This window comes from Aethalodelphis obliquidens, unplaced genomic scaffold (assembly GCF_003676395.1).
Source record: "Aethalodelphis obliquidens isolate GAN/ISIS:26980383/991018 unplaced genomic scaffold, ASM367639v1 scaffold16, whole genome shotgun sequence".
NCBI classification, from domain to species: Eukaryota; Metazoa; Chordata; class Mammalia; order Artiodactyla; family Delphinidae; genus Aethalodelphis; species Aethalodelphis obliquidens.
This window is the reverse complement of record NW_020837960.1, coordinates 23,344,489-23,357,313: the sequence shown is the minus strand read 5'-3', so window position 1 is coordinate 23,357,313 and position 12,825 is coordinate 23,344,489. Positions and strand designations below refer to the sequence as shown.

The following is a 12,825-nucleotide window of genomic DNA, read 5'->3' as shown; positions in this document are numbered from 1 at the left end:
ACTCTCAACCACTGCGCCACCAGGGAAGCCCCAGAAAGAATGGTTTTTAATAGTAGTTTATAGAACAAAATCACATTTAAGTAATATGGTTTATTCCTGTTGGCCTACTGGAAAGAAAATATTGTTCTTTTAAGGATATAATAAAATATTTCATCAAATAAAATAAAACACATAGGGATATGATTTCAAAGAAAACTTGCTTGACACAGGGAAATTGAGGTCTTCCTGAGACCTACTCTTTTGCTCACATGCTAAGTCAGTATTTAATGTCTATCTGTATTCTTTTCTAACGTTGAGGCTTATTGTGATTTGAAGATCCTATAATATCTCTTTTTTCACCCAAAGTCCAGAATTTAGATGCTTTTAAAAATCACCTGCTAATATAACGAATGTTTTCCATACTGTGTTGTCCTGTGCATGAATAGTCTTGTATAAATCCATTTTCTATACAAATGAGCCCAGGAAAGTAGTACTGCCGTTTAGTAATGATAGGTGGGGTTCCTCTCAGAACTTTAGAATTGCTAATTTTTTTTTTTTTTTTTTTGCTAATTTTTTTTGTATTTTGATTTACTAAGAGTTTATCGGTAACACTGATGAAAACTGCACAACATTCAGGTAAAACACCTCTAACATGCTAAATAGTCTAGAAGAGTAGATATTATTTTCATTTTGGTACCAAATCAGTGGTTAAATAAGAGAGAACAGAAATATTATACATATATATATATATATGTGTATATATATATATATATATAGAGAGAGAGAGAGAGAGAGAGAGAGAGAGAGGGAGAAGGAGAGAGAGAGAGAGAGAGAGGGAGGGAGGGAGAGAAGTTCAACAAAACCAGGATTGTAGAAAAGAGTAATGTGCATCTGAGGAACTATAAGTGTACTAGGTGATAGAATACTGCGAGTGAGAGCATATGCACCATTAACAAGAAGAGATAATGATCACTCATTTAACTTTGGTTAAGTAAAGGAAATTGACTGGGAATAATTAATAAAGGATTCTAACCCTATATGCAACTTCTTAAAAATTTTTAAGAAAACACATTTTAAAATATAGAAATGTGGAAAAGATAAACAAAACTAACCAGTACATGAAGAACAGTCACTGGAAAATACTGCTATGGAGTACACAATAAGTTTGATTAAAAACTTTACCATAAGTTAAAAAAGTAAGAAATAAATGAATTGCTTCTGAGAAAGGGCAGCTACTAAACAGAATTTCAAGAAGTTGAAAGAACTGGTAGAATATCACTGAAATGTTGAAGCAAGAAAAGAAAATTTTGGAAAAAATTGGTGGAAAAAACTATCACACAAAAATGGAATTGGAAGACACTCAAGGAAGAGAAACTCTGTGGATAACATAGTAAGATACACAGAAGATAAAAATGAAAACAAAGCAAATAATGTGTGTGGATGAATATATGAGTGTTCAGAAGGATTAAAGAGAAAATGATTGATACAGAAGGCACAGAAATTCCAAAAATGGCATAAATGGAGTTTCCAAATAAGAAAAGCAGACAATGTAACTAAACAAATATTTAAAGCTATAATTCATTGAGGTCCTAATATAGATTTTGCCATCAGTATTAAAAGGGCATACTTGTGTACCAGGAAAAATTTTCCTGAAATGGTCAGTATGAAAGTATACTATTGGATTTAAATATAAGTAAAAAAAAAGTTCTTTTTTCAGCAGTGCACAAATTAAAGGAAAAAAATTGTCTGGCCTTAGACTTCTCTATGACAACTTTCAATATAGAAAATGTAGATACTCAAGTGAAGGAAATAGAAGCCAAAGTATCCTTTAAATAAAAAGGGTGGCGCCAAACAATTTTTAACCATATAAGGAACTGTTTTTCAGAATAATTGTTGAGAAAATTGCTGGGGGATTAAGTTCAGCCAATTAGGATTGACTGGACAGACTACAGCCAAGTACTACTGGTGAACACTGAATTAATTTAACAGTAAAACTAAGACTAAGACAAATGTTTGAATTAGAGTAACAGACTGGAATTCCCTTTTTGTATGCCCTAATAAGGTAGAAATGCTACCATTATAATGAATCGAGAAAGGACTAGGGAAAGGAGGCAAGTAGACAAAGTTCAGAGGGTCAAAGGATATCCATGTAAGCTGACAAATTAGAAATGCAGGCCTACTGAATAAAATTGGATGGCTTAAGAGAGAGGAAAATTTGAGTAAATATGCTGATTTTATCCTTGCTCAGAGTAGGGAAATACACTTCCTAAACACATAGAGGACTTCTTATTCCTTTAGAGTTACAAAGATAAGCAGTTAAAACTGTAATGCTGACAAAATATTAAAAAACTGAGAACAATACATGAAATGGAAGTTTTAAAAAAATCCATAAAATTTAGGAAGCATAACAAAATGTGACATATCTAACACCAAACATATCTGCTATAAAATAAATGTAAAAGTACTGAAAATAAAAGGATGAGTAAAACTATACTACATAAATACAAATGAAAAAAAAGCAGGAATCATGATCTTAATATTGGACAAATTAGAATTCAAGCCAAAAAAGCAGTAAATAATATAAACAAAGATACTTTATAACATTAAAAGTTGAAACTTTCATGAAACAGAAATTACAGGAGAAATAATCACTAATAATTTAAAACATTAAAACAAATTTTAATTCACCCTGGTCCATAAAAAGGCAAAAGAGTAATCTAAATAATAAGGTAAATCTGATTAATGTAGCTTGAAGTTGGTACCATATTGATAAAGAATATAACTTCAAGTGCTCATGGAACATGCATGAAAATTTGACACGGTGTAGTAGGCATCAAAGAAAAATTCCAAAACATAGAGACAAAACAGGCAAGATTCTCTTGTTAACATGCAGTAAAATTAGAAAATAGGAACAAAATCAGAAACCAAAGTTTCTTGTACCTAGACATTTAAAATTTATTAAACGATTTTTGTGTCAAAGAGAAATGGGCACTAAACTTGCAGAATTTTTAGAAAACAACTTCAGAAAACCTGTGGGAGACAGCTAAAGAAGTGCTTAGAGGATTATCATAGCTGTAGACCAATAGAAAAGAAATAGAGAAAAAAAGAATTAAAATGTAAAAGTTAAAGAATAACAATAAATGGAAATAATAAATAGGAAAGTAGGAATTAATGATTTAGAAGACAATCATTTAAAAATCTGATTTTTAAAAATCATGATAGAAATGGATACATCACCATTAAGCAACTCAAGAAAGGGCAAAAATATGAATGTACAAAATAAATGATAATTTTCATAATTAATGTAGAAACAGTAAATCAAAAGGATTTTACATGATAACTTTCATAGCTTTCCCTAGAAATTGATAAGACAACCCAGTAGAAAAATAGGCAAGGATATAAATGAACAGCTTGTAGAGGAAAATTACACGTGGCACATAAACATACGAAAAGAGCTGATTTCTACTTGTAATAAGGGAAATATAATCTAAAACTAAAGTAAGACATCATTTTTCACACATTAGATGGATAGAAATATCAAAATTCAGCATCCATCTCTGTTAGCAAGGTTGTGGGAACAGCAAGCATCTCACACATTGCTAACTGGAGCGTAAATTAGTATAACCCCACGTGTAGTGCAATTTATTAATTTTGATAAATGTCTGTCAAAATTACGAATACATATACTTTTTAACCCAGTAGTTCATCACTTGCACATACGTGAAATGATGGCTGTTCAGAGTTATTCATTGTTGTTTTGTTTATAATAGTAAATGTTACAAGAAATCTTAAATTTCTATTAATAGAGGATTTGTTAATAAGTTATAGTTCATTTATTAAATAGAGTACTATGCAGTTATAAACAAAACCAATGAGATAACTATATATACAGATATCACAACTATATTGTTAGAAGATTATAAAAATAATATAGATGGGTATGTATTAGATGCTATTTTGTATAAAGAAGAGAATATGAGAATATAATACTTATATTTGCAGTGAGAAAGTCTAGTAGAATTCATAAGAAATAAGAAATCAAGAACAGTGGCTTCTAATGGGGAGTTGGTAGAAACGAAGGTGGATGTAGATCATGTAAATATTTTAATCGTGTGAATGTTACATATTGAAACAGTTTTTCAACAAAAAATTGTTTTAAAAACTATAAATATAAAAGGCACCTTTAAAATCTTGGAAGAGGGGCTTCCCTGGTGGCGCAGTGGTTGAGAATCTGCCTGCTAATGCAGGGGCCAAGGGTTCGAGCCCTGGTCCGGGAAGATCCCATATGCCACGGAGCAACTAAGCCCGTGCACCACAACTACTGAGCCTGCGCGTCTGGAGCCTGTGCTCCGCAACAAGAGAGGCCATGATAGTGAGAGGCCCGTGCACTGTGATGAAGAAAAAAAAAAAAAAAAAAAAATCTTGGAAGAATTTTCAGTATTTATATTATTAATGGAGTTGGATTAACTAAAATCAATGACCGATTAGTTAAAATGAGGAGTTATTTATTGGAGCAATAATGGAGCAAAAGGACTAAGGCTAACACTGAAATTTAGTGTTAGTTTAACTACTTACCTACACAATTCAAATGATTCCTCTCAATGTGACTATGAAGTTAAATTTAGTAGTCAAAAAATAACACTTAAAAGAAAGCGTGTACAGCTTGATGGTTAATAGACATAACTGGTTGATAAAATACAAGTAGTTCATCCGCTTAAGTTGGGCTGCCTAGGTTTGGATCCTAGCTTAGCCACATGTTTTCTGAGTAGTTTAGAAACATCTCTGAGTCTCAGTTTTTAACCCTATAAATGAGTGAAATCATACTGCTTCCCTTATTGAGTTTTAAGGATAAACGATGTAATAGATGTAAAGAGGTCACAGTATATTGCTATATGTTAATTTAAATAGTTAATGAAAATGTAAGAGGTACAATTTAATGTGCAGTTTTGATAAAGGTAGAATATTTCTTCATTATAAGGTATCATAAATAGCTGACACCAAATATAAAAATGAAGCACTAGCAGTATTCAAATAGCAATCAGATGTTTCCACTGTAACCTAATCATTACTAGTAATTATTATTCAAGATTTGAAATAAATAAAACACACAATCAGTAGCAGGAAATAGGTGTCATTGTTTATAGGTAGATTATATATCTAAAAACCTAAGAGAAGGCCACCGCCACGACATCGCGCCAGGATGGCTGCGAGGAGCCCACTGCTTATGGCTCACTGGCCCCGGGAGGGGATTTGGGGGGACATTCCTAGCAGCTGCTCAAACTGTTCGTTTTGGGGATCCTCCCTGTTTCTCCCTGCTTGGCACTGGCTGCCAACATACGCTTTTCCTTGGTGGAACGGAAACATTCATCTGGACGAGCTGACGAGCTCCAAGACTGACTAAAGGCAACATCTGGATGCAGTCGGCAGGAGTTCTGGTTACTTTGACCACATCTAGCAGAGATGCAGAAAGCCTTACCAAAAGCCCAGTGCATTCATTGTGAAGCTGCCCAACACTTTTAGCATACCTGGGGTCAGTTAGGAGGGCAAAATGTCCATGTGAGCAGGATGAGCTCACCCCGTGCCTTTCAATGATCTCAAACATTTGCCATCTACCCCAGGACATGCAAAGTACCACCTACATGTGAATTGGATTTCTTGGATGTGGCGGGAGAAGGGGAGGAGAAGAACATGTTTCTACCATCTTTATATAGTAAATAAGTAATAAGGGAAGACTATAGTCCATCTACTAGGGTGAAGTACAACTCCACTTACTCTGTAACTAAGCAAGTTATATAATATCGGCCTCACTCTCCTCGTGGGTAAAACAAAAATAATAATAGTACCTGCCTCATGAAGCTGTTGAACACTGATAAGATGACAAATGTAAAATGGCCACACCAAGTAACTTCTCAAAGAATGTAGGCTAAAAGAATTAAGTTATTTTACCATATTCTCTCTGTGTCTTCAACTTCTATGCAGAAAAGCCTCCTCCATTAAAAAACTCCAAACTTGATCTACGGTTCACCCTCACAACTAACCACATCTCCACTTCTTTATTTTATTTTATTTTATTTTGATGTGGACCATTTTTAAAGTCTTTATTGAATTTGTTACAATATTGCTTCTGTTTTATGTTTTGGTTTTTTTGGCTGCAAGGCATGTGGGATCTTATCTCCCTGACCAGGGGTTGAACCCGCACCCTGCTGCATTGGAAGGCGAAGTCTTAACCACTGGACCACTGGGAAGTCCCACCATCTCCACTTTTTTAAATGTCCAGTTCCTTGAAAGAGGAGACTGCACGTGTGGTCCTGCCCTAGCTCCCATTCACGCTCACCACCTGCTCCCTCCCACACAATAAGTGATGAAGATCATTCATCAACAGCCCTTGCCACCTGACTTGGAGTGTTTCCCAGGCTCCCCCACTGACATGCTGGACACAGGACTGGAGTGGGTCACTAGAATGTGGACAAACACTATATTTGCCACTTGTGAGCAGAAACTTTGAATGTGCTCACTTCCTTTACTTTGGCCTCTTTCATTCTTGTCTTCTTCCATGAGAACAGCATGGAAAAGAAAGGCTGCTGCTTTAGCCTGAGTCCTGGAATGAGAGGATGCCTTGAGCCCAGGAAAGCCCTCCAGAATTGCAGCCAAATCACAGGCTTCATTTCATTTCAGAAGACAATAAATGTTTTATTCTGTTGGGAAAAAAAACAAAAAACAAAATCTAAGAGAATCATCTTTAAAACTGTTGAAACATGAGATATCACCCAAAGTCAGCATCTCATTTGTGTATGGAGGAGTTGTTTGATAGTGAATCTGAATTGGGTTCATGGATGAAGCTAATCTGAAGTCTGGATGGGGTAGTCTCTTCTAACACTGAGTTTATAATTTCTGTAAGTACCTAGGATACAGGTTGGGAGATAATCCATACACTTTAATTGTCAGCTGAACTGGAGATAGGCTTGACATCTATCACAAATATTGAGAAGTCTGTTCTAAATAATATATGCAGCTATTCCCACCTCCTGAAGATGGAACTTAAATCCCCTCTCCTTGAGTGAGGGATGGACTTACTGGCTAACTTCCAAAGAATAGCAAAACCTGACTCTTTTTCACTATTGAATAAGGTTAACATCACCAGTCATATGTCATGTTGATATCATGTATTCCCTGATGTAATATGATGAGAAGGGCACTTCGTCTCTGTGATACTCTTCTAAAACATAAATAACCTCAGTCTAATCGTGAGAAAGCATCATACACCCCCAGATTGAGAGACAGTCTACAAAATACTTAACCAATACTCTTCAAAACTGTTAAAAGGCATGAAAAACAAGGGATGGGAAACTGCTACAAACCAGAGAAGTCTAAATGTAAAGTGGTATTCTGGATTGGATCCTGAACAGAAAAAAAGGGTCATGGTAAAATCTAAATAAAGTCTGTAGCTTAATTAATAATATTGTACTTATGTTGATTCTTAGTTTTGACATATGTACCATGATTAGGTAAGATGTTAACATATGGGGAAGCTGGGTGAATTATATATGGGAACTCTTTGTACTATCTTTTCAACTTTTCTGTAAATCTTAAAATTTTCCAAAATAAAAAGACATATAAAGTTGAGAAACCCTACCTTTGATATATGCTTGAATAGAAAGCCAAACTGTTCCTTCATGGAGGTGGCTTAATTACAGTTATTCGCAGGACAGAATTCTAACAAATGATTCAAACAGATGATCAGAATGCCCAATGCTATACCATACTAAAGCTATAATAATTTTAGCTTCTAAAAATTTTAAAGCACATACTATTTAATGTTTACTGTGGAAATAAAAATTTCTTAACCAAGTATGTTTGTTTAATGTCTTAACTTCGAACAACGTAACTTCTGGATGAATTCTCCAAGATAATCACACTCTAAAAGGCACTGTTGGGCTTCCCTGGTGGCACAGTGCTTAAGTGCCTGCCAGTGCAGGGGACACAGGTTCGAGCCCTGGTCTGGGAAGATCCCATATGCGGTGGAGCAACTAAGCCGGTGTGCCACAACTAATGAGCCTGCACTCTAGAATCCGTGAGCCACAACTACTGAGCCCACGTGCCACAACTACTGAAGCCTGCACACCTAGAGCCCGTGCTCCGCAACAAGAGAAGCGACCACAATGAGAAGCCCGCACACAGTGATGAAGAGTAGCCCCTGCTCGCTGCAACTAGAGAAAACCTGTGTGCACCAACAAAGACTCAATGCAGCCAAAAATAAATAAATAAATAAATAAATTTAAAAAGCACTGTTGGTAGTTACATGAATAAACATGCTATTAGTTGTTTGTTACAGGCCTGTTACATGTTGACAGTTGTTTAACCTAATAGTGTCTTTCGTTTTTGGACTAGCTGAAATTAGTCCAGTTTATCTGGCAGAGCCAGTTGTTTGTTAGTTAGAAGTAGTGGTGTGGATTCTGGGGATATAGCAGTTCAAAAAGAAAGCTTCCTCCTCATCTACTCTCAACGCCAAGCTATTTGGCTCTCTTCTGCCAAAATGTTGGCTCTTGTGTGTACAAATGAGTCTTGATGTTCTGTTGGGATACCAGTAGAGAAAAATGGCAACTCGTGAGGGATTTTTTCTCTCCCGTGGGAATGACAAACAGGTGAAGAATTATGTTAGCAGCCCAAGGTAAAGACTAAAAAGCAGCAAATTTTAAGAGATGTTTTGATCTCAGATATCTCTGCCTCCCATTCTCTCTCCTCTCCTCTGTCTCTGTCTTCCAAGGAATATTAACATTGGCTTCTATTTAAGTTACCACCAGAATGCCAAGAGGTACCTGAATTGATGGGATGAATTTTCCCTGTCCTGAAGTTGTGGGAGTGTAAGGATATTGGAGTGCTAGGATGTAGGCTTCAGGACTTACAGCATGCTAAGTTTTGTACTACAGATCAGTGTGCTTAGAGGGATCTTTGCCTTACAACACCTGCAGGGATCTCATCATTTAAAATTCATAGTAGGGAGATCTAAGTGCAACAGTGTGAAAATGGAAGATAACAACTCAGAGTAAGGGGCATAGCAGCCAGCGACAGGAGATAAGAATCATCAAATTACGTACTCAATGAAATAGAACTAGTGTGGAAGCTATCATGGAACCTTTGAATTTTACCTTTAAAAAGTGCATCTGAGATTCAAGTAGAGCACCAAAGGTGACATTCTGCCTCTTTATATCATTATTTTTCCCTATTCACCCAAATTAGTGAACTGGAAGATCTCAAAGCATGGACCAAAAACATAAAATGAGAAACTATATAAAGGCATAGGAGACTTAACATGTGACTAATAAGAATAATTGGAGAAGAAAAACAATGGGTAAAACAAGATATCCTGAAACACTTTATACTACTAAGAACTTAGAAATGTTGGGTAAAATATAGCAAAATTCCGTTCAGATGTATAGCTGTGTACACAAAAGTAAGGGAGATTCTCATATGTCAAAAATGAAGATCAAACATAATAGAAGTTATAATTCTTAAGAAACAAGATCATATTGAAACTAACCATTCAGCTTTTAAACAGATAATCAGAAGTAACTTCTGGAAATGAAAAGGCACTAACTAAAATTAACAGCTCCATGGGCATGTTAAACAGTTTATACAGAAATTAAGAAAGAATTGGTGAACTAGAAGAAATGAAGAAACTATGTAAAAGCATCACCAAGAGACAAAGATGATAAATAGGAAAGAAGGTTAAGGATATAGAGAAAGAATGAAAGATTTCATAGAATAAAATATCAATACCTAGGAATAAATTTAACCAAGGAGGTTGAAAGATCTTTATACTGAAAACTGTAAGACATTGGTGAAAAAAAATGAAGAAGACACAAACAAATGAAAAGATATACCATGCTCATGGATAGGAAGAAACAATATTGTTAAAATGTCCATACTATCCAAAGTGATCTACATATTTAATGCAATTGCTATCAAAATGCCAATGGCATTTTTCACAGAAATAGAACAAATAATTCTAAAATGTGTATGGAACCACAAAAGACCCTGAACAGCCAAAGCAATCTTGAGAAAGAACAAAGCTGGAGACGTCACACTTCCTGATTTTAGATTATGATCCAAATTTACAGTATTCAAAACAGTGTGGTCTTAGCATAAAAACAGACATATAAATCAATGGAATAAAATAGCCCAGAAGTACACCCACACATATATGGCCAGTACTTTATGACAAAGGAGCCAAGATATACAGTGAGGAAGAATAATCCCTTCAATAAATGATGTTGGGAAAACTGGACAGCCACATGCAAAAGAAGGAAACTGGAACTCTAGCTTACATATTAGGTGAAAATTAACTCAAAATGGATTAAAGACTTGAACATAGCACCTGGAAACAGGGGTTAAGCTCCTTGACATTGTTCTTGGCAATGATATTTTGGATTTGACAACAAAAGCAAAAATAAACAAGTGATTATATCAATCTAAAAAGTTTCTGCACAGCAAAGGAAAGTCAACAGTATGAAAAAGCAACCTACTGAATGGGAGAAAATATTTGCAAATCATTTCTCTGATAAGCTATTAATATATAAAATATATAAAGACTTCATACAACTTAGTAGCAAACAAGCAATCCAGTTAAAAAATGGGCAGAGGATCTGAATAGACATTTTTCCAAGGAAGACATACAACACGTACATGAAAACATGCTCAGCATAACTAATGCAAGTCTAAGCTACAATGAGCTATCACCTCATACCTGTTAGATTGGCTGTTATCAAAAAGAAAAGAGATAACAGTGAGGATATAAAGAAAAGGGAATCCATGTTCACTGTTGGTATGAATATAAATTGGTGCACCCACTATGGAAAACACTATGGAGAGTCCTCAAAAAATTAAAAATAGAACTACCATATAATCCAACATTGTCACCTCTGGGACTATATCCGAAGGAATTGAAATCACTATCTCAAAGAGATTTCTGTACCCCCATGTTCATTACAGCATTATTTACAAATAGCCAGGACATGGAAACAACCTAATTGTTCATTGACAGATGAATGGATAAAGAAAATGTAGATACTTACATTGTAGTTTTCTCTGTTTCTATATATAAAATGGAATAATATCCAGCCATAACAAAGAAGGCAATCCTGTCATATGCCACAACTTAGATGGACCTTGAGGGCTCTATACTAAATGAAATAAATCAGACAAAGACAAATACTATATCATCTCACTTATGTGCAGAATCTGTAGAAACCAAACTCATAGAAACAGAGAAAAGATGGGGGTTTCCCATAATCTGCAGGGTAGAGACTGGGAGAAATGAGTGGATGTGGTCAAATGGTACAAGCTTCCAGTTGTAAGATAAATGAGGTCTGGAGCTGAAGTGTACAGCATGGTGACTATAGTTAACAGTACTATATTGTATAGTATTTAAGAGTTGCTAAGAGAATAGATCTTAAACGTTTTCATCACAAGAAAAAAAATTTTGCAACTGTGTAAGGTGATGGCGTTAACTAAACTTGTGGTAATTATTTTGCAGTATATACATGTATCAAAGCATTATGTTGTACATCTTAAACTAATGCTACGTTGTTATATATCAATTACATCTCAGTAAAACTGGGGAGGAGTGCAGCTGATAGGCAGTTGTAACAAATGTACCTCTCTGTTGGAGGATGTTGATAGTGGGGAGAGGCCATACATACGTGGCATACATGGGGCCACCCAGGGGAATATGGGTAATCTTTGTACTTTCTGCTCGATTTTGCTGTGCACCTAAAACTAGTCTAAAAAATAAAATCTGTTTAAAAGCATGTGTTGGGGGAGAAGCTGATAGGGAAAAAGAAACTAAAACAAAGTTTACTTGTTACTGGGGCAGGGGGCAGTGTGAATGAGGAGGAAAGGGTATGAGTTGGGTTTGAAACCTCTCTGTATCTCTTTATGTCATCATTATTTTTTACCCAGGTAAAAGTATTACATATTTTAAAAACTGAATAATAAAAGCTGGCAGGGCTTCCCTGGTGGCGCAGTGGTTGAGAGTCCGCCTGCTGATGCAGGGGACACGGGTTCGTGACCCGGTCTGGGAGGATCCCACATGCCGTGGATAGGCTGGGCCCGTGAGCCATGGCCGCTGAGCCTGCGCGTCCGGAGCCTGTGCTCCGCTACGGGAGAGGCCACAACAGTGAGAGACCTGCGTACCGCAAAAAAAAAAAAAAAAGCTGGCAGACCAATATTTAAATAGACCAAACTAAACTTTAAGGGAAAAAATTTAATGAAGCTAAAGAGGGGCATCATGTAATGAAAAAGGTATAATTCAACCAGGAAGGTAAAACAATGTCATATTTATGCTCAATAGCATAGATGAGGTATTGAAAGCAAAACTGAGATTTGAAAGATAAATTAAAACAGTTTAGAGGTTTTAACGTATTGTTTTTAAAAGAGCCATCACAAACAAAGTATATATATATATATATATTTTTTTTTTGTGGTATGTGGGCCTCCCACTGCTGTGGCCTCTCCTGTTGTGGAGCACAGGCTCCGGACGCGCAGGTTCAGCGGCCATGGCTCAAGGGCCAAGCCGCTCTGTGGCATGTGGGATCTTACCGGACCGGAGCACGAACCCGCGTCCCCTGCATCGGCAGGCGGACTTTCAACCACTGTGCCACCAGGGAAGCCCCAAAGTATAAATCTGAACCAAAAAAATCCATTGGCTTGATTAGCATATAATCGATGCATATAATCAATTAGCATATAATCAATCAATAGCATGTTCTCCTCAAGAACAGACAAAGCTATTCAAATGAGGCCATAAAAATTGACTCCATAAATTTAAATAAATTATTATCATATAGA

General features: G+C 35.9%; 1 protein-coding gene across 4 annotated transcripts in view; it reads left to right on the top strand.

Moving 5' to 3' along the window:
• Nucleotides 1-12,825, top strand: part of NBEA (neurobeachin) — a 627,914-nt gene that overhangs the window by 163,050 nt on the left and 452,039 nt on the right. The gene's annotated exons all lie outside the window — the stretch shown is intronic.